General features: G+C 45.2%; 1 protein-coding gene across 7 annotated transcripts in view; it reads left to right on the top strand.

Annotated features, from left to right (window-relative positions):
* Window positions 1-18,644, top strand: part of ldlrad3 (low density lipoprotein receptor class A domain containing 3) — a 148,635-nt gene that overhangs the window by 38,132 nt on the left and 91,859 nt on the right. Inside the window, exon 1 of one of the 7 annotated variants that reach the window (XM_059975438.1) lies at window positions 5,443-5,464. The exons of the other annotated variants lie outside the window; for them this stretch is intronic. The gene's annotated coding sequence lies outside the window, so the exon portion shown is untranslated. Of the gene's footprint in view, window positions 1-5,442; window positions 5,465-18,644 lie in introns of those variants that run through there. 7 annotated transcript variants of the gene reach the window in all.

Below are 18,644 nucleotides of genomic sequence, written 5' to 3' on the forward strand. Positions count from 1 at the left end.
TCCTCCTCTGAACTACGTTTAAGTGTGATTACTTGCACCAATGCCTTTTAAGTCCTGCAGCCCAAATCAAAAAGAAGATAGTAATGTACACCTGAAAAGTGGTCAGGAGAAAAGATCTTCTGTGTGTTTATGTTAATCTGGTGAAGTGTGCAGTCCCTGCTGCTCAGGTTTATGTGTAACTAATAATGGTTTGGTAATTCTCTCTGTACATGGGCTTGACAGTAGCAGGTCACAGGATCAGAACTGATCCCCTTTAGAAGTTTGTGAAGTAGCCTGGGATATCTTATGACATGAAGGGCGGTAATTAAATATCAGCCTTAATTGTCCTTGTTGACTCAGTAGTTGTATCTGCAGATTGGCATATTTCCTTATGGTGTGGAAGGAAGCTATTCCGGCTATTGCATCTGTGCAGAATAATCTCGTCCTCCCACCAATTTTCCCAGTAATCTTCCTTCTCTCCACAACCATTCATATGTCCACCATTCACATAGGTAACTGGCCAATTAACCTGTGGCAATCAGACCCCACCCAGGAGAAAGCCACCTTGCTGCCTCTGAGGATGAAGCCTTTGGGGAGATATTTCATTATGGGGAGGGGAGAGCGTATCATCATAACTTGAAGAGATGTGCTTTTCCATGGGTGGGTCATGGTCTTCAGGTCTTAAAGAAAGTCAGGAAAATTGGATAACTAGGTTTTCTTTGCCCAGCGTTGTCACAGAGGCACAGCTAGTAGGTCTTCTGTCTCTCAAAACCAAAGACCCAGGTTCAATGCTGAGCTCTGGTGCTCTCCATGTGGAGTTTGTGAGTTCTGCCTGTACCTCCGTTTTCCCTGGGTGCTCCGGAGGATCCCAGAGGTGAGCACATTGATAGGTTAATTAGCTGCTGTAAATAGTTCCTAATGAGAGTTAGGACCTGGGGGAGTTGATGGGAATGTGGAGCGAGTAGAATGGGATTAGTGTAAATGGGCGATGAATGTCCAGCGTAGGCCAGAGGGTCTGCTTTCTCAAACCTTTGAGTGCATGAACTGATCTGACTCGTCCACTGCCTGTTACGTTGTGAGTAGAGTCCCGTGTGCAGTCAATGACATCTTCCCTTTGCGTCCGAAGCAGATTGATCAGAATCAGGTTTAATATCACCAGCATATGTCGTGAAATTTGTTAACTTTGTGGCAGCAATACATTGCAATTACATAATAATAGAGAAAAGCATGAATTACAGTAAGAGTGTGTGTATGTATAATATATAAAATAATTAAAATAAGTAGTGCAAAAATAGAAATAAAAAGGTAGTGAGATAGTTGGTTCAATGTCTATTTCAGAAATCAGATGGTGGAGGGGAAGAAGCTGTTACTGAATCACCGAGTGTGTGCCTTCAGGCTCCTGTACCTCCTTCCTGATGGTAGCAATGAGAAGAGGGCGTGACCTGGGTGGTGGGGGTCGTTAGTGATGGACGCTGGTTTTTTGAGGCACCACTCCTTGAAGATGTCCTGGATACTACAGAGGCTCGTCCATATGATGGAACTGACTAGTTTTACAACTCTGCAGCGTACTTTGATCCCGTACCAGATGGTGACGCAGCCAGCTGGAATGCTCCCTACACACGGCACATCTGTAGAAATTTGCGTCTTTGGTGACGTACCAAAACTTCTGAAACTCCTCATGAAACACAGCCCCTGTCGTACCTTCTCCGTAGCTGCAACTGTTCAAGGGCCAGGTCGGTGCAGTTATCCCATCTTGAACGTACACATCTCTGTGCTGCTTTACAGTGTTTGCCAGTCCTGAGAAGAGGAATCATTACTTGGATGAGATATTTGAAATTCATTCTTCAGGAAATGAGCAGGGATGGCAGGAAGGCTGAGTTTGGAATGAAGCACATGAGAAGCATAAATGAAGTGCTGTAGCGGGCCCAAGCCTCAACTGTGCAAGGTGTGAACACTTCGGAAGCTGATTTGGACATTCTTTAATGATTAACTGTTTCACATAAAAAAAAATCCATCACCTCCAGGATTCATGTTACTCTGATTTAACTGTTTGTTACTGTACATCAGCCTTCTCGAGTTAATGTGATCATGCATGATTTCATGTGTTCTATTGCCTAAGTAACTTCGGCCTGTAATGTAGCTTCCTGATGGATGGGCAGGTTATGGATTCACATCCTCAGGCAACACAGGAGGAGAACTTCTCCCTAATTAGCACCTGATCTTTCACTCCATCTGAAAAGGATGTTCAGCTGCCCCAGGATTTGATCAAACCTGACACTTTTCTTCTTGCTCGCCCTGTTCTCTCTAGCACCACCGTCAGACACCAGGTGAGGTGCTAGGCTGTTTATTTTGTGGTGAAAGGAACTGTGGTGAAGTTTCCTGCCTGCAATATGGGATGTGGAGAAGCAGAGGGAACCTGGGACTAACTGCAGGAGGGTCTCTGGCTGAAATGTCGACTGTACTCTTTTTCCACAGATGCTGCCTGCTGAGCTCCCCCAGCATTTTGTGTGGGCATGCCCACTCTTCACCTTCAATGCAGACAACCATTCCTCTGCATTCTTCTACAGAATGAGGTACCCTTCTTCCTCAAACAAGTTGCTGTATAATGAGTGAGTGAGGTGGGAGAGTGTAAGATAAAGTAGGATCAGGAATCTATAGCAAATACTTATTGTGATGAGCTTTTAATGTAACTAAATGCACACAAGACTAGATGAAGGAATATCTTAACACACTTGAGTTTTTCCGTTGTTCTGTTTCTCGACTTGCCCTCCCACTCCCATCTTCTTGCATCGCTGTTATTCTTCTGAGCTTCACGTGCTTGGAAGGGAAAAGGGGCATCTCTCTAGAACTGGACTGATCCATTTTTAAAATTCATCAGAAGAGTCTCTGGTGTTCCTGTGGAGCTGACCATCTTCTCCGCTCCCTGCAGGTTTTCTCACTTGCTGTCTTCTTTGACCTGTTGCAGGTTTTTAAAATCTGAAGCACAATATACATCCCGTAAAGGCAACCTCCCTGTGAGAAGCATTACACCACAGTCATTAATATTAGTTCCACACTGAAGCTGTGATGGGTTTCCTCACTTTTCATCGTCAGTGTGGTGCTTAGAAATATTCCACTTCAAACATTTGTCTTGGTGAGAGCTCAATGCCTGGTGTGGCCTTTTGGGAGTCACTTCCCATGTTTGCAATTTCTAGTAAAATAATAATGATATTTTGATGGGCCCTGTGAGCTTATCCCAAGATGTACAAATGCTTGTTCTACTTCAGAAAACGCACGTTTGAAGCATGATGGATGCATGATGTATTTTTGATCTCTTGTCAATTAATAAAATTGAGCTGAGTGGATGGCATGGGTCAGGTTTTATTAATAATTTTCCTTTTCCTGGAAACCCATTAGTAAGATAAGGAGAGCCCATTAAGGAGGAGCTGAGGGAATTGAACCATTCCTTAGACAGTGTGTGTAAATACAAAGGATGTTAAGTTAACAGACTTCTGGTAGAAGTGTGGGATGTTGTCCTTCACCGACATTTAGAGCCAAAAATAAACGGCAGTGTACTGGGGGCAGCATAGGCTGTGTTAAAATAAAATGAAGAAATAAATCAGAATCAGGTTTAATATCAGCCGCGTATGTCCTGGAATTTGTTGTTTTACGGCAGCTCTACATTGCAATACATAATGATTAAAAACTGTGAATTACAGTAAGGAGTGAATATATATATAAAAAGTTAAATAAGCAGTTCAAGAATAAAAATGGAGTCTGGTAGTCTCCTGGGTTCGATTTCCAATCGCTGAGTGTGTGCCTTCGGGCTCCCGTACCACGTCCTTGGTTGTAGCAATGGGAGGAGGGCATGTCCTGCATGATGGGGGTCCTTAATGATGGCTGCTCCAAGAAGATGTCCTGGATGCTACAGAGGCTGGTGCCCATGATGGAGCTGGCTGTTTACAACTTTCTGCAGTTTATGCTGATCCTGTGCAGTAGCCACCCCCCACCCCCCCACCATACCAGGCAGTGATGCAGCCAGTTAGAATGCTCTCCACAGTACAGCTGTAGAAATGTGCGAGTGCTTTTGGTAACAACCCAATTCTGCTCAAACTCTTAATGAAGTATAGCCACTGTCATGCCTTCTTTATAACTGCATTGATATGTTGGGCCCAGGATAGATTCTCAGAGATGTTGACACCCAGGAAACTGAAGTTGTGTGAGGAGGCTTCAGATGTTTTAAAAAGGCTTTACCAGCTTGAACAAGCACATTCTCCAATCTTGGAGTCAACATTTGAAGGCTGGTGAGGAACGGATTAGATCCCACTAATCAAGGCACTGCTGAGAGGTGAGAACTAGTGCGTAGGTTGCTAATACAGTACATCCATTGCCTGATCCTTTGCGATGATGCTAATTTACATCAACACAGGTATCAAATTCCCAAAGCAGCTGAGGATCAAAAAGAAGTAAAAGAAAATAAGCGATGAAAGAAATTTCAATTCTAATGAAATGTTACACGTGGAGTAACCCTTACCTTGATAATATTTCATTAGGAGTTTGAAGAGATTTGGTTTGTCACCTAAAACACTCAAGCTTCTACAGATGTACCATGGAGAACATTCTGACTGGCTGCATCTCTGTCTGGCATGGGGGTGGGAGTGTTACTGCACAGGATTGAAATAAACCAGAGCTGTAAAATCAGTCAGCTCCTTCATGGGTGCTAGTCTCCGCAGTATCCAAGGCAACTTCAAGGAGCGGAGCCCCAGAAAGTTGGCATCCATCATTAAGGACCCCCATCACACAGGACATGCCCTCTTCTCATTGTTACTATGAGGAAGGAGGTACAGAAGCCTGAAGGCACACACTCAGCGATTTAGGAACAGCTTCTTCTCTACCATCCAAGATCTAAATGGATATTGAACCCTTGAACACTACCTCACTACATTTTTTATTTCTGTTTTTGCACTATTTGAACTAGTTAATCTATGTATATATACTTGCTGTAATTCAATTTTTTCTTTATTTTTCATGTATTGCGTTGTACTGCTGCTGCAAGTTAACAAATTTCATGACATATGCTGGTGATATTAAATCTGATTCTGAAACGGGGGCTTTACACTAAATGTGGGAGAGTAAACCCAACTGAACAAATAGAAACAAGACGAAGTAACATTACTTGAAGAAATAGAAGCTCAGCAAAGTGAATAAAAAAATTATCATGCAGACTAAATAGAAATCCTACAGTAGGCAACTTTATTAATTTAAGATTCTAATTGACTTATAAAACACTGCTTCAATGATTAATTTTATTAATTGGCAGTCATGCTGTCTTAAATAGATAATATATTTATGCACAGTTTGTTACCAAGAACCTAACAGATCTCTTCCGGTACAATCACTTGACCAGGTATTTGAGCTGACGCTAAGTTTGAATGGGGGGAATGTGGGGAGCATTGACTTGGAGTCTGGTGAACCTTTGCAGCAGTGGCTTTGCCGGAAGAGATTGGTGAGTAGGTGCAGAGTCAGCAGATGTCTGTAAACTCTTGCTGTGTTTTTTTTGGATACTATCATTGAGGGCTTGCGTATAGGTGAGACATGTAAGAAATTCAAGACTGTGATTTTCAAGAAGTCCCAATGAAAGTGTTTGGACCAAAATGTCAACTGTTCACTTTCCTTCCATAGATGCTGCCTGATATGCTGAGTTCCTCCAGCATTGTGTGTGTTGATGAAGACACTGTTGTAGCTTGTTACCTGTAGGTTATTATGGTTAACTTTGGTTCTTGGGTCACTGAGCATACACTACCACTGGGGACTCAGCTTTACCAGATATCATCCTGTTGTCTGAATCTGTCATCATCTTGACTAGTTCAAAAACCACCTTGTCCTGCTGGCAAATTGTCCCATATAAAATTATAGATTTCTCCTTCCCCAGTGGTTTACTAAGGGTTCCTACCTCAGCTCCAGCACCCAGGTTAAACCCTACTTCTGAATCTCTGTGGAGTTTGCAGTCTCCCTGTGACCACCCACGCAGGTTTCCTTCCACATGCCAAAGGTCTACTTGATTAATTAGCCAGTGTAAATTGCCCATTTGCACAAGTGAGTCATAGAATCTGAGAAGGACTTGACTGGAATTGGAGGGGGAAGGGAGAAAATAATGGGATTAGAGTTAATGGGATAGTCGATGTTAGTAGGTCGAAGGGCCTGTTTCTATACTTCGTGGCTCTGAGGTACTTAACAGGACTTGCTTTCTTAGGCTAGTCTTTCATCTTTTGACTCTTTTATATTTCCTGCCTTAGCCAATTGCTTTTTAGTTAAAAAGCTACAAAAGAGAACATGAAGCACATACTGTAACTGTACAACACAATATGGGTTTGACCCACAATGTTCTGCTGAACCATATAAATCTAATGAATAATCAGACTCACCCTTCCCTCCTACATAGAAATCTACAGCACATTACAGGCCTTTCGGCCCACAATGTTGTGCCGACCATGTAACCTACTCTAGAAGCTACCTAGTGCATAGCCTTGTATTTTTCCAACCTGCATCTATCTATCTAAGAGGCTCTTTTAAGACCTTATTGTGTCCTCTTCCACTACCATCAGCGGCAGCCCATTCCACACATGTGTGGAAAATCTCGCCCCTGACATCCCTTCGGTACCTATTTCCAAGCACCTTAAAACTAAGCCCCTTCGTGTTAGCCATTTCAGCCCTGGGGAAAAGTCTCTGGCTCTCCACGTGATCAGTGCCCCTCATCATCTTACACACCTCTCATCCTCGGTCGCTCCGAGGGAAAAGGGTCACGTGCACTCAACCTATTTTCATAAGGTACACCCTCCAATCCAGGCAACACTCTTGTAGCTTGTAACCTGTCGTTTTTCTCACATCCATGTCCTTGTCTAAGAGTTTCTGAAATGTCCCTTTTATATCAGCCTCTATGACAACCCAGAGCAGCGCGTTTCAGTCACCAACCTGTCTGAGTTTAAAACAACACCTGCCTGTGACATCTCCCCTTAAACAGATGTCCTCTGGCATTGTCGTCCTGAGGAAAAGGTGCTGGTGTCCACTCACTCTATGTTGCTGATAATCTTACACACTTCTATCAAGTTGCCTCTTATTCTACTTTGCTTCTAGCTCATTCAAACTTTCTTCATGAGATATACTCTCTAACCCAGGCAGTACGTGCTAAATCTCTGCTGCACCCTCTCTAAAGCTTCAACATGCTTCCTGTAATGAGGCAACCAGAACAGCACAATACTCTGTGGTCTAGCCAGAGAATCCCTCGACTAATGAAGAAATCAGCCTCCAAAACCAGTGCACCAAACGTCTTCTAAACCAAAAATTAAATTCTCCATGAAAGGGCTCTATGGAGACACCAAAGATGAAGGAATTGTAAAACTGGTATTGTTTATTTTTGTCACGTGTACCGAGATACAGCTTGTCGTGCGATACTATTCATCACCCAAAAACAAAACGAGAGGAATCTACTTTCATAACATTTTATTCATAACGATCAATGCTAACAATGTAGAGGGTTGTTGAGGCAAGTGGAGGCATGGGCGAGGCATGGTCAAGGCAGTCGGAGACGGGTGGTGGCGGACATTCCGTCGCAGACGAGGCAGTCGGAGACGAGTGGTGGCGGGCGTGCAGACGCAGACGAGGCAGTCGGAGACGAGTGGTGGCGGACATTTTGTCACAGACGAGGCAGTCAGAGACGAGTGGTGGCGGAAATTCCGTCGCAGACGAGGCAGTCGGAGATGAGTGGTGGAGGACATTCTGTCGCAGACGAGGCAGTCGGAGACGAGTGGTGGTGGACATTCCGTCACAGACGAGGCAGTTGGAGACGAGTGGTGGCGGACGTGCAGACGCAGACGAGGCAGTCGGAGACGAGTGGTGGCGGACATTCCGTCACAGACGAGGCAGTTAGAGACGAGTGGTGGCGGACGTGCAGATGCAGACGAGGCAGTCGGAGACGAGTGGTGGCGGACATTCCGTCGCAGACGAGGCAGTCGGAGACGAGTGGTGGCGGACGTGCAGACGCAGACGAGGCAGTTGGAGACCAGTGGTGGCGGACGTGCAGACGCAGACGAGGCAGTCGGAGACCAGTGGTGGCGGACATTCCGTCACAGACGAGGCAGTTAGAGACGAGTGGTGGCGGACGTGCAGATGCAGACGAGGCAGTCGGAGACGAGTGGTGGCGGACATTCTGTCGCAGACGAGGCAGTCGGAGACGAGTGGTGGCGGACGTGCAGACGCAGACGAGGCAGTTGGAGACGAGTGGTGGAGGACATTCTGTTGGAGACGAGTGGTGGCGGGCGTGCAGATGCAGACGAGGCAGTCGGAGATCAGTGGTGGCAGACATGCAGATGCAGACGAGGCAGTCGGAGATCAGTGGTGGCAGACATGCAGACGCAGACGAGGCAGTCGGAGATCAGTGGTGGCAGACATGCAGACGCAGACGAGGCAGTCGGAGACGAGTGGTGGCAGACATTCCGTCGCAGACGAGGCAGTCGGAGATGAGTGGTGGCGGACGTGTAGACGCAGACGAGGCAGTCGGAGACGAGTGGTGGAGGACATTCCGTCGCAGACGAGGCAGTCGGAGATGAGTGGTGGTGGACATTCCATAGCAGACGAGGCAGTCGGAGATGAGTGGTGGAGGACATTCCGTCGCAGACGAGGCAGTCGGAGACGAGTAGTGGTGGACATTCCATAGCAGACGAGGCAGTCGGAGATGAGTGGTGGAGGACATTCCGTCGCAGACGAGGCAGTCGGAGACGAGTGGTGGTGGACATTCCATAGCAGACGAGGCAGTCGGAGATGAGTGGTGGAGGACATTCCGTCACAGACGAGGCAGTCGGAGATGAGTGGTGGAGGACATTCCGTCGCAGACGAGGCAGTCGGAGACGAGTGGTGGTGGACATTCCGTCGCAGACGAGGCAGTTGGAGACGAGTGGTGGTGGACATTCCGTCGCAGACGAGGCAGTTGGAGACGAGTGGTGGTGGACATTCCGTCGCAGACGAGGCAGTTGGAGACGAGTGGTGGTGGACATTCCATAGCAGATGAGGCAGTCGGAGACGAGTGGTGACGGACGTGCAGACGCAGATGAGGCAGTCGGAGACAAGTGGTGGCAGACGTGCAGACGCAGATGAGGCAGTCGGAGACGAGTGGTGGCGGACATGCAGACGCCGATGAAGTATGACAAGCGGAGTCAGGGCCGAAGCAGAGTTGGGGCAGAGTCGTGACATCTCCGAGAGCCAGGAAGCCCGGCTGCATTGGGCTGAATTGGAAAGGTCAGGTGTGGCCGAATGGTGGTGGTGGGATCCAGACCACAATGTGATCTGAGAGCAAGGAACGACCCACCACTCGTCTCCGACTGCCTCGTCTGCGTCTGCATGTCCGCCACCACTCGTCTCCGACTGCCTCATCTGTGTCTGCACGTCTGCCACCACTCGTCTCCGACTGCCTCATCTGCGTCTGCACGTCCGTCACCACTCGTCTCCGACTGCCTCATCTGTGTCTGCATGTCCGCCACCACTCGTCTCCGACTGCCTTGTTCATGCCTCGCCCGTGCCTCCACTTGCCTCAACAACCCTCTGATTTAAGTGCCGGACCAGACTGAAAGGGCTGGGGGTGTTGGGACTGGGAGGCAAAGCGAGGGCTGGTTTTGCTCACTGGTCGGTGATGTTTTCTCAGCTCTGCGCTGAGCTGCAGTGATGCCTGGCTTCACATCTGTTGTCTCGCAACGTTTGCTCGGCTTTGCAGTGAATCATGGCTGTTGCCTGTACCAGCTGAGGTGATGCTGGCTTTGTTTCTTTCGTAAAACTCCAGTTCTGAATACTATTTGCTTACTTTTATTTTTTGCATAAGTTTTCTGTCCCCCCCCCCACCACATTGGGAGTTTGATGTTGGGTGTTTTGTTAATGTGTTCTTTATTTTGTGGCAGCCTGAAGGAGACAAATCTCAGGTTGTATAAATTGTACATACTTCGATGATGAAAGTACCTTGAACTTTCAACTTGAACCTTGAACATACAGATCAAATCATTAGACAATGTATTGAGGAAACACAAGGTAAAGCAATAACAATGCAACAACAGCTACAGAGAAAGTGCAGTGTAGGTAAACAATAAAGTGCCAAATTGTGTAGGTTATGAGGTCATGAGTCCATTTTTTGTACTGGTCTTATAACAGCAGGGTAGAAGCTGTCCTTGATCCTGCTGGTATGTGCTTTCAGGCTTTTGGATTGTCTGCCTGATGGAAGAGGCAAGAAGCAATAATGCAGGCAATGGGAAAATTAGCCCTCTTGTGTTTCTTGATCTCGTTACTGGAGATTGTGTCCCGTGACCCTGCCACTTTGATCTGGCCCATGCCTTCATTAACCCGGTCCAACACTACTTGCCTTTATTGGGATCTTTCGCCTTGCATCTATCTTCAGGTTTATGATGATGGATATGCGGTTTATTGCTTAGCAAGAAGGTCTTTAATTATGCTGGCTGTCCTCCCACGGCAGCATGAAATACAGACATTTCATTTCTGTGATGTGCTAAGCTGTGTCCACAACTCTCTGAAGTTTCTCATGGTCATGTGCAGAGCAGTGAGGTAGTGTGGAAGGTGCTCCACTGGGAGGGGAGGTGAGTGTCAGCTGAGCCAGGGCCGCTGGATGGTATATTTTCTTAGTGCACGGGCCTTTAGAATCGTTAATCAAACTTCAACCATCTCTCTCATCAATTAATTGTGAACAGATAGCAGCACCCCTGTAGAGGAAGGCAGTTTGAACACCGGTATCTTGACTCTAATTTATGTTCTGCAGTCTGCTGCTTTAATAATTGGTGATTAATGTGTGGTAGACGGCTGAGCAGTAACTGAGATGCCAAGTAATTGAGGGGACAGCATTTCATTCAGGCATGATGTGCTCATTACTGGTCTGGGGAATAGTGTCTCCAGCCTGTAATGAGCAGATAGGGTCTGGCCTTGTCTGTCAGTGACGCACACAGTCACAGTGTACATCGTGCAATATCTTTGTAATTGGCCAATTGCAGAGTGGGGCATGGCCTTTGGGGTGCTTGAACCATGTGTAAAGGAATGTGCAAATTCATGGGCAAATGAATAAAAGTGTAGTGTTCAGCAGCCTCTTGCTCCTCAACGCCTTTGGAGCAAAACTCATTTCCCTGATGGTTTACTCTGTGAAGTCCTGGAGGAGCTGATGGGAGGAGACCCAAGTGAGCGTCGACAGCTATTCTGGAAATATGTAACCCAGGTTACCCACACTAATCAAACATAAAAAGTTCAAAGTAAGTTTTATTATCAAAGTACATAACTGTCACCACATACAACCCTGAGATCCATTTTCCTGTGGGCATTCTCAGCAAACCTATAGAATAGTTACAATACGAGGATCAGCCAGAGTGTAGCATTTTATCTATGTCGCCCTGGACTTCCGGCGTCTGCAGACATTCTGATGTTATTAACTTCAGCAGATGGCATTTTCTCTTATTATTCACCTTTCCAGATCTACCTGTCACAGGCAAAACTAGCTTTTCTTCTCCACCCCTGATTGACCTAGAGAAGCTTTCTGATGATGGGTTAGAATTTTCACAATTTGGACTTGATGATAATGGACAGAGATGCACACAATGCTGACCTGAGAGTGTAAGTTGGAGTGGGCTCTGTAGGTGATGGGACTTGTGTGCCTGCTACCCTTGTCCTCTTCGTTGTAAAGATCAGGAGTTTAGAGGTGCTCTTGCAGTTGCTTTAATGAGTAACTGCAGTGGACATGTTGGAACCACTCTGCACTCACAATGTAGGCAATAACTGCTTAAAGTGATGGGGAGAGTGCTAGTCAAGAAGACTGCTTTCCTTTGTCATCCCTTCAGCCTGCTTTAAATGACTATTGCCTCCCCCAATCCACCTCACGTGGCACTTCATTCTGCTTCCTCCCAACTCACCTCTCAATCTGTTCTCCCGCTCATCTCCAATTTCTTCTCTATCTCACACTCAATGCTGGAGACACGCAACAGGTCAGGCAGCATCTGTGGAGGGAAATGAATAGTCCTGATGAGAGGTCTCTGATGAATTGTTCTGAAGAAATGTTGACTGTTTATTTGTGTGTGTGTTGCTCAAGATTTCCAGCAATTTGGAATCTCTTGGGTCTCTTCTCCCTTTATTCCTCTAACCTCCTTTGTTTAATCTTTTTTGCCTTCCTGATTTCTTCCTACCCCTCTGCTCAAGGGGCTCCTAACTAGTATGTATCATGAGTTAAACCACTAGAGTAAAAAAGATATATTGCAACATGCCAAACCTTGAAGGATGTTCTAATCACAAACGAGAGAAAATCTGCAGACGCTGGAAATCCAAGTAGCACACACAAAATGCTGGAGGAACTCAGGCAGCATCTGTGGAAAAGAGTACACTTGAGGTTTTTGGGCTGAGACCCTTTATCAGGACTAGGAAAAAAAGATGAGTCAGTGGTAGAAGGTAGGGGAGGGGAGGAAGAATCACAAAGTGATAGGTGAAACTGGGAGGGGTGAAGTAAAGAGCTGGGAAGTTGATTGGTGAAAGAGAACCAGGGTTGGAGAAGGGGGAATCTGATAGGAGAGGATAGACAATAGGTGCAGGAGTAGGCCATTCGGCCCTTTGAGCCAGCTCCACCATTCAATGTGATCATGGTTGATCATCCACAATCAGTACCCTGTTCTTGCCGTCTCCCCATATCCCTTGACTCCGCTATCTTTAAGAGCTCTATCTAAACTCTTTCTTGAAAGCATCCTGTTACAGATTCAGCAACAATAAATATATGAGTGAGGCAGGGGTTTTTATAACAAATAACTCGTTTATTAAACACCGAAAAACAAACGCCCAAAAGTAAACAAACCTCTCACATAACCAGAAATCAGCTGCTGTGCGGCAGCTTAAACAGTTCCTAAAGCAATGAAGCTTAAACAGTTCTTAAAGCAATGTTGCAAAAACAGTTCTTCAAAGTAGTATTGCAAAAGTTCAAAATGCTTACAGTCCATTTAAGGGAGAGACTTTTTAAGACAATTTAAATTCTCTTTCACGTCGTCTTGCCGCGATTCCCAGTCGAATTACTTTTCCCACAAAGAATTTACGAAGATGGAAAATGAAACGGCTTAAAGGCACTGGCCTTTCCTTTACAAAACTGTTCCCAATCCTTTCTGCTATTCACAGGGATTAACACGAGAACAGCCAATGAATTCCTTCCGAATGAGGATCAAACAAGGTCGAACCTGTTTCACCGTCGAAATCGACTTTCCTCGATCTTTTAACTCCCAAACTCCGATCTTCACTCTCCACTGATTCTCAACTAGCAGTATTATAAAGAAACTGCTGGCAATGACCTTTTAAACTTTAGGCATTAAATAAAACTCCATCTTTCAACTAAACTGCGTCATAACATTAAATCACGCAGTGGCATGAAGTCAACATGGCAAATCCAGCCACGAACTGCCCCTCCTCACAGGGAGGGGTCCTCCTTATATACCCTGTAAAAAAAAAACCTGTCACATGATCTCTACTGGCAGGAAAATGACGTCACTCCACCATCACAAGACCATTACTTCAAGTCCAGTATAGGTTCAACCCCAGTCACGTGACAAGTACACCACTGTCACGTGTCATGGGTACGTAACAATCCAGAGCATTGGCCTCCACTGCCTTCTGAGGCAGAACTTTCCATAGATCCACAACCCTGGGTGAAAAAGTTTTTCCTGAACTCCGTTCTAAATGGCCTACCCCTTATTCTTAAACTGTGGCCTCTGGTTCTGGACTCCCCCCAACATCGGGAACATGTTTCCTGCCTATAGTGTGTCCAATCCCTTAATAATCTTATATGTTTCAATCAGATCCTCTCTCATCCTTCTAAATTCCAGTGTATATAAGCTCAGTTGCTCCAATCTTTCAACATCTGACAGTCCCGCCATCCTGAAAATTAACCTCATGAAGCTACACTGCACTCCCTCAATAGCAAGAATGTCCTTCCTCAAATTTGGAGACCAAAACTGCACACAATACTCCAGGTGTGGTCTCACCAGGGCCCTGTACAGCTGAAGAAGGACCTCTTTGCTCCTATAATCAACTCACCTTGTTATGAAGGCCAATATGCCATTAGGTTTCTTCACTGCCTGCTGTACCTGCATGCTTGCTTTCAGTGACTAATGTACAAAAACACCTAGATCTCATTGTACTTCCCCTTTTCCTAACTTGACACCATAGAAGGCCCTGGAAGAAAGAAAAAGGAGGAGGAGCACCAGATGGAGGTGATGGGCATGCAATGAGATAAGGTGAGAGAGGGAAAAGGGGATGGGGAACAGGGAAGGGGAAAGCCATTACTGGAAGTTCGAGAAATTGATGTTCATGCCATCAATTTTGAGACAGAAAATAAGGTGGTGTTCCTCCAACCTGCGTGTAGCCTCATTGTGACAGTAGAGACGGACATAGATGGACATGTTGGAATGGGAATGGGAGGTGGAATTAAAATGGTTGGCCCATAGGGCGATCCTACTTTTTCTGGTGGACTGTGCGTAGATACTCAGTCTCCCAGTTTATGTTGGGTCTCACCATTATACGAGGCTACACTGGGAGCACCGGATACAGTAGATGACCCCAGCAGACTCTTGGGTGAAGTGTCACCTCACCTGGAAGGACTGTTTGGGGCCCTGAATGGTGGTGAGGGAGGAGGTGTAGGGACAGGTGTAGCACTTTTCTGCTTGCAAGGATAAGTGCCAGGAGGGAGATCAGTGGGAAGGATGTTCTAAGTAAGGTAATCCTGCAAGGCCCAAAGTTGGAGCATTACAGCTTGAGTATGATGCCGCACTAACAGCATTGTTTGCAAAGCAGAGAACTGTCCCTGGAAAGATGCATAGTCTACTCTTCCTGTTCCATTAAATCTTGCTGCCGAAAGCAGAATAGTTTTTAATCCAGTAATATGCATTACTTGAAAGTCCCCTGTGGCTGATATGATTTCAAGTTGATTTTACACCTTTAGTAACAGTAGATCTCAGAACTGAGCACATTCCTCCAGCTGAGATCCAGCCAGAAGTTCATCAAGATTCGGCAAACTTACTTACATTTCAGCAACAGATACTTCTTTCTGTTGGGTTGTAGAAACAGATGTGAGAATCAGAATCACTTTATTGCCAACACAATAACAAGCAACACTTTGCAAGACAACAATGCAAACAGCGATGAGCAATGAACAATTAGCAGAATTGGCACTTGTGCGAACGTCAATAATCAATCTTAATTAATGTGACAGACTCAATAATTATCAACAGAACAAGGAGAGCTGGAAAGACCATTTAACGATGTTGTTCAGGGACAGTCAGGGTATCGCACCTGAGTGAGCTTTGTTGAGAAGTTGGATAGCTACAGGAAATGAGCTTCAGAGATGCCGTGTAGTCCTGGTGGTGATGGACTTGTAGCGTCTCCCCGATGGCAATTTGGTGAATAGGTGACTGCTTAGGTAGGTGGAGTCAGTAGTAATATTTTCAGCTCTTCACTCTGGCAACGAACGGGTCTCTTAATATCAGTAGCTAACAGCCAGATATCTTTTCCGCTGAGTGGACCGCTCGCTGCAACCTGGTCTTAGGGGCTGCAGGAAAACAAATGGTGATTGAGGTGGTCACAACACTCTCAGTGATGGCCAAGTAAAAATTCACCAGGATACACCTTGAAATGTTCAGTTTCCTCAGCTGGCAAAGGTCTCTGCTGGGCTCTCCTAATGATGAACATAGTGTGCTTCTCCCACTCCAATTTGTTGACAATGGTAGTTCTCAGGAATTTGAGTGACTTGACCACAGACACCGCCTGACCATTCATTTCCGGGAAGTGGGGGCAGGTAGGGGGTTTTCAGGGGAAGTCAATCCTGATTTCCACTGTCTTGAAAGGATTTGATTTGGTTTACGATGTGTTCTGCAGCATGTGCTGAAGATCTGGGAGATGTAACAAACAGAGAGTAGTGTTGGTAAACATGAAGTAGTTCATTTTGGTAGACTGGTGAGACCACATTTAAAGTACTATGTACAATATTTGTCTTCCTGTGTAAGGAAAGATGTATTGAAAGCAGATCAGTGAAGGCTTATTCAACTAGTACTACAAAAAATAAAACTCTCCCACTATTGAGCACATCTACATGGTTTATTGTCACAGGAAGGAGGTGCAGGAGCCTCAGGACTCTCAGCACCAGGCTCAGGAACAGTTATTACCCCACAACCATCATGCTCTGGAACCAATGGGGATAACTTCACTCAACTTCACTGAACAGTTCCCACAACCTATGGACTCCTCATCTCACATTCTTGATATTCATTGTTTATTTATTTATTATTGTTATTATTTTCTTTCTTTTAATAGTTGCACAGTTTGCTATTTTTTACACAGTGGATGTCTGCCCTGTTGGCATGGTCATTCATTGATTCTATTATGGTTATTTGATTTATTGAGAATGCCCGTAAGAAAATGAATCTTGTATGTGATGACATATTTATACCGATAATAAATTTAGTTTGAACTGTACTGTAATGGGAATGGTATCTTATGAGGAAATGCTGGACACAGTAGTCTTGCATTGATTGAGTCTAGGAGAGTGTGAGAAGATTTGATTGAAACATAACATCCTGAAGGATTTGTTTAGCAGTAAAGGGTCAGCCCTTTAAAGTAGATGAGATGACTTTGTACGGATATGGAATAAAATGTGCTGGTATTTATGTATTTATTTACATTTTATTCCCTATCTGTATTTTAATATCTTTATTTTGATATAATTCTTCATTCTTTCTGTGGGAATAAAAGGATCTTTTCCTGGCTGGCTGCCAGTGACTAGAGGTGTTCCACGGGGGTCAGTGTTGGCACCGCTTCTTTTTATGCTGTATATAAATGATTTAAATGTTGAAATAGATGGCTTTGTTGTCAAGTTTTCAGATGACACAAAGATTGCTGGAGGGGCAGGTAGTGTTGAGCAAACAGGTAGACTGCAGAAGGACAGGCAGATTAGGAGAATGGTGAAGAGAGTGGCAAATGAAATACAATGTTGGAAAATGCATGACTGTGCACTTTGGTAGAAACAAATATGCAGTCTAATTTCTAAGCAGGGAGAAAATCCAAAAATTTGAGATGCAAAGGACTTGGGAGACCTTGTACAGAACACCCCAAAGGTTAGATTGCAGGTAGAGTCAGTGGTGAGGAAGGCAAATGCCATGTTGGCATTCATTTCAAGAGCTTTAGAATACCAGAGCACGGATGGGATGCTGAGGCTTTATAAAGCACTGGTGAAGCCTCACCTTGAGTATTGTGAACAGTTCTGGGCTTCTCATGAAAAGATGGGCTGGCATGGAAAGGGTCCAGAGGTGGTTTACAAGGATGATTCCAGGAAAGAAAGGGTTATCATTTGAGAAACGTTTGATGGCTCTGGGTCTGTACTCACTGGAATTCAGAAGGATGAGGGGGGATCTCACTGAAACTTTTTGAATGTTGAAAGGCCGAGACAGAGTGGATATAGAAAGGATGTTTCCCATGGTGGGTGAGTCTAGGACAAGCTGGCATAGCCTCAGGAGAGAGGAGTGTTCATTTAAAACAGAGATGTGGAGAAACTGCTTTTGCCAGAGGGTGGTGAATTTGTGGAACTTATTACCATAGACAGCTGTGAAGGCCAGGTCACTGGGTGTACTTAAGGCAGAGCTTGATAGGTTCTTGATTGGACATTGCATGAAGATTGCGCAGAGAAGACTGAGGAGTTGAGGATGAGAAAAAAGGATTAGCTATGATTGAATGGCAGAGCAGACTCGCTGGGCCAAATGGCCTAATTCTGCTCCTGTGTCATATGGTCTTTATAATTGTTGAATATATTTGAACACATCACAGTAAATTTCTAATGCACAAAATGTATATGGTGAATAAAGTTGATCCTTGAGGAATTTTCTTCTCTTAATGAGTCATAAGCCCTTGCTATGGTTTTCCTCACATCTTTGAGTCTATTTCAGGCAGAGGGGAGATGAAAGGTTACCAGGGACAGGTGAGAAAGTGGAGCTGAGGGTACAGTTAGATCAGCCGTGACCTTATGGAACAGCAGAACAGGCTCATCTCCTGCTCCTGAATGATATGTCCCATGTTGGTAACTGAGATACCACAGTGAAGCCACTGTTTGGAAGGGATAATCGTTATAAACTCCTTTACTCTTTCACCTGCTGACATTGGCCCTGATACCATGTGCCTTTGTTGCCTCATGATGCTTAGCATTTTTCAGGGGATTTTGGGGGCAATGTTCAATGGTTTGATTTAATTACAGGGTATGAAACACCCTGCTTTCTTTGTCTGCCTAAGTCTAGGGAAGACAACCTCTGGCCCCGCCAAACTTTAGAGGCTGAGGCACACTGGATCCCGCCCCAAACTTGGCTTTGTGTGGATGCTGCGTTACTTGCTACCCTGTTACAAATTAATACTACGAAATGACAGACAGTGCACTGCATACAATTAAAGGAATTATATTTATGTACCTTAATGAAAGAGTTAGTAAAGAATAACAGAAAGAAAAGGGCCCACTCTAATTAAACAGTCAAATATGCACAAGTTGGAGCTCATCTTGAACTTCTGTCACTCTTGCGCTGGGCCCTCGGTCAACGTGAAAGCACGCACCACCTTCTGAATGCCACTCCCAATCCATCTCGAGTAAACGG

Source organism: Hypanus sabinus, chromosome 7, assembly GCF_030144855.1.
Source record: "Hypanus sabinus isolate sHypSab1 chromosome 7, sHypSab1.hap1, whole genome shotgun sequence".
Taxonomy (NCBI): domain Eukaryota; kingdom Metazoa; phylum Chordata; class Chondrichthyes; order Myliobatiformes; family Dasyatidae; genus Hypanus; species Hypanus sabinus.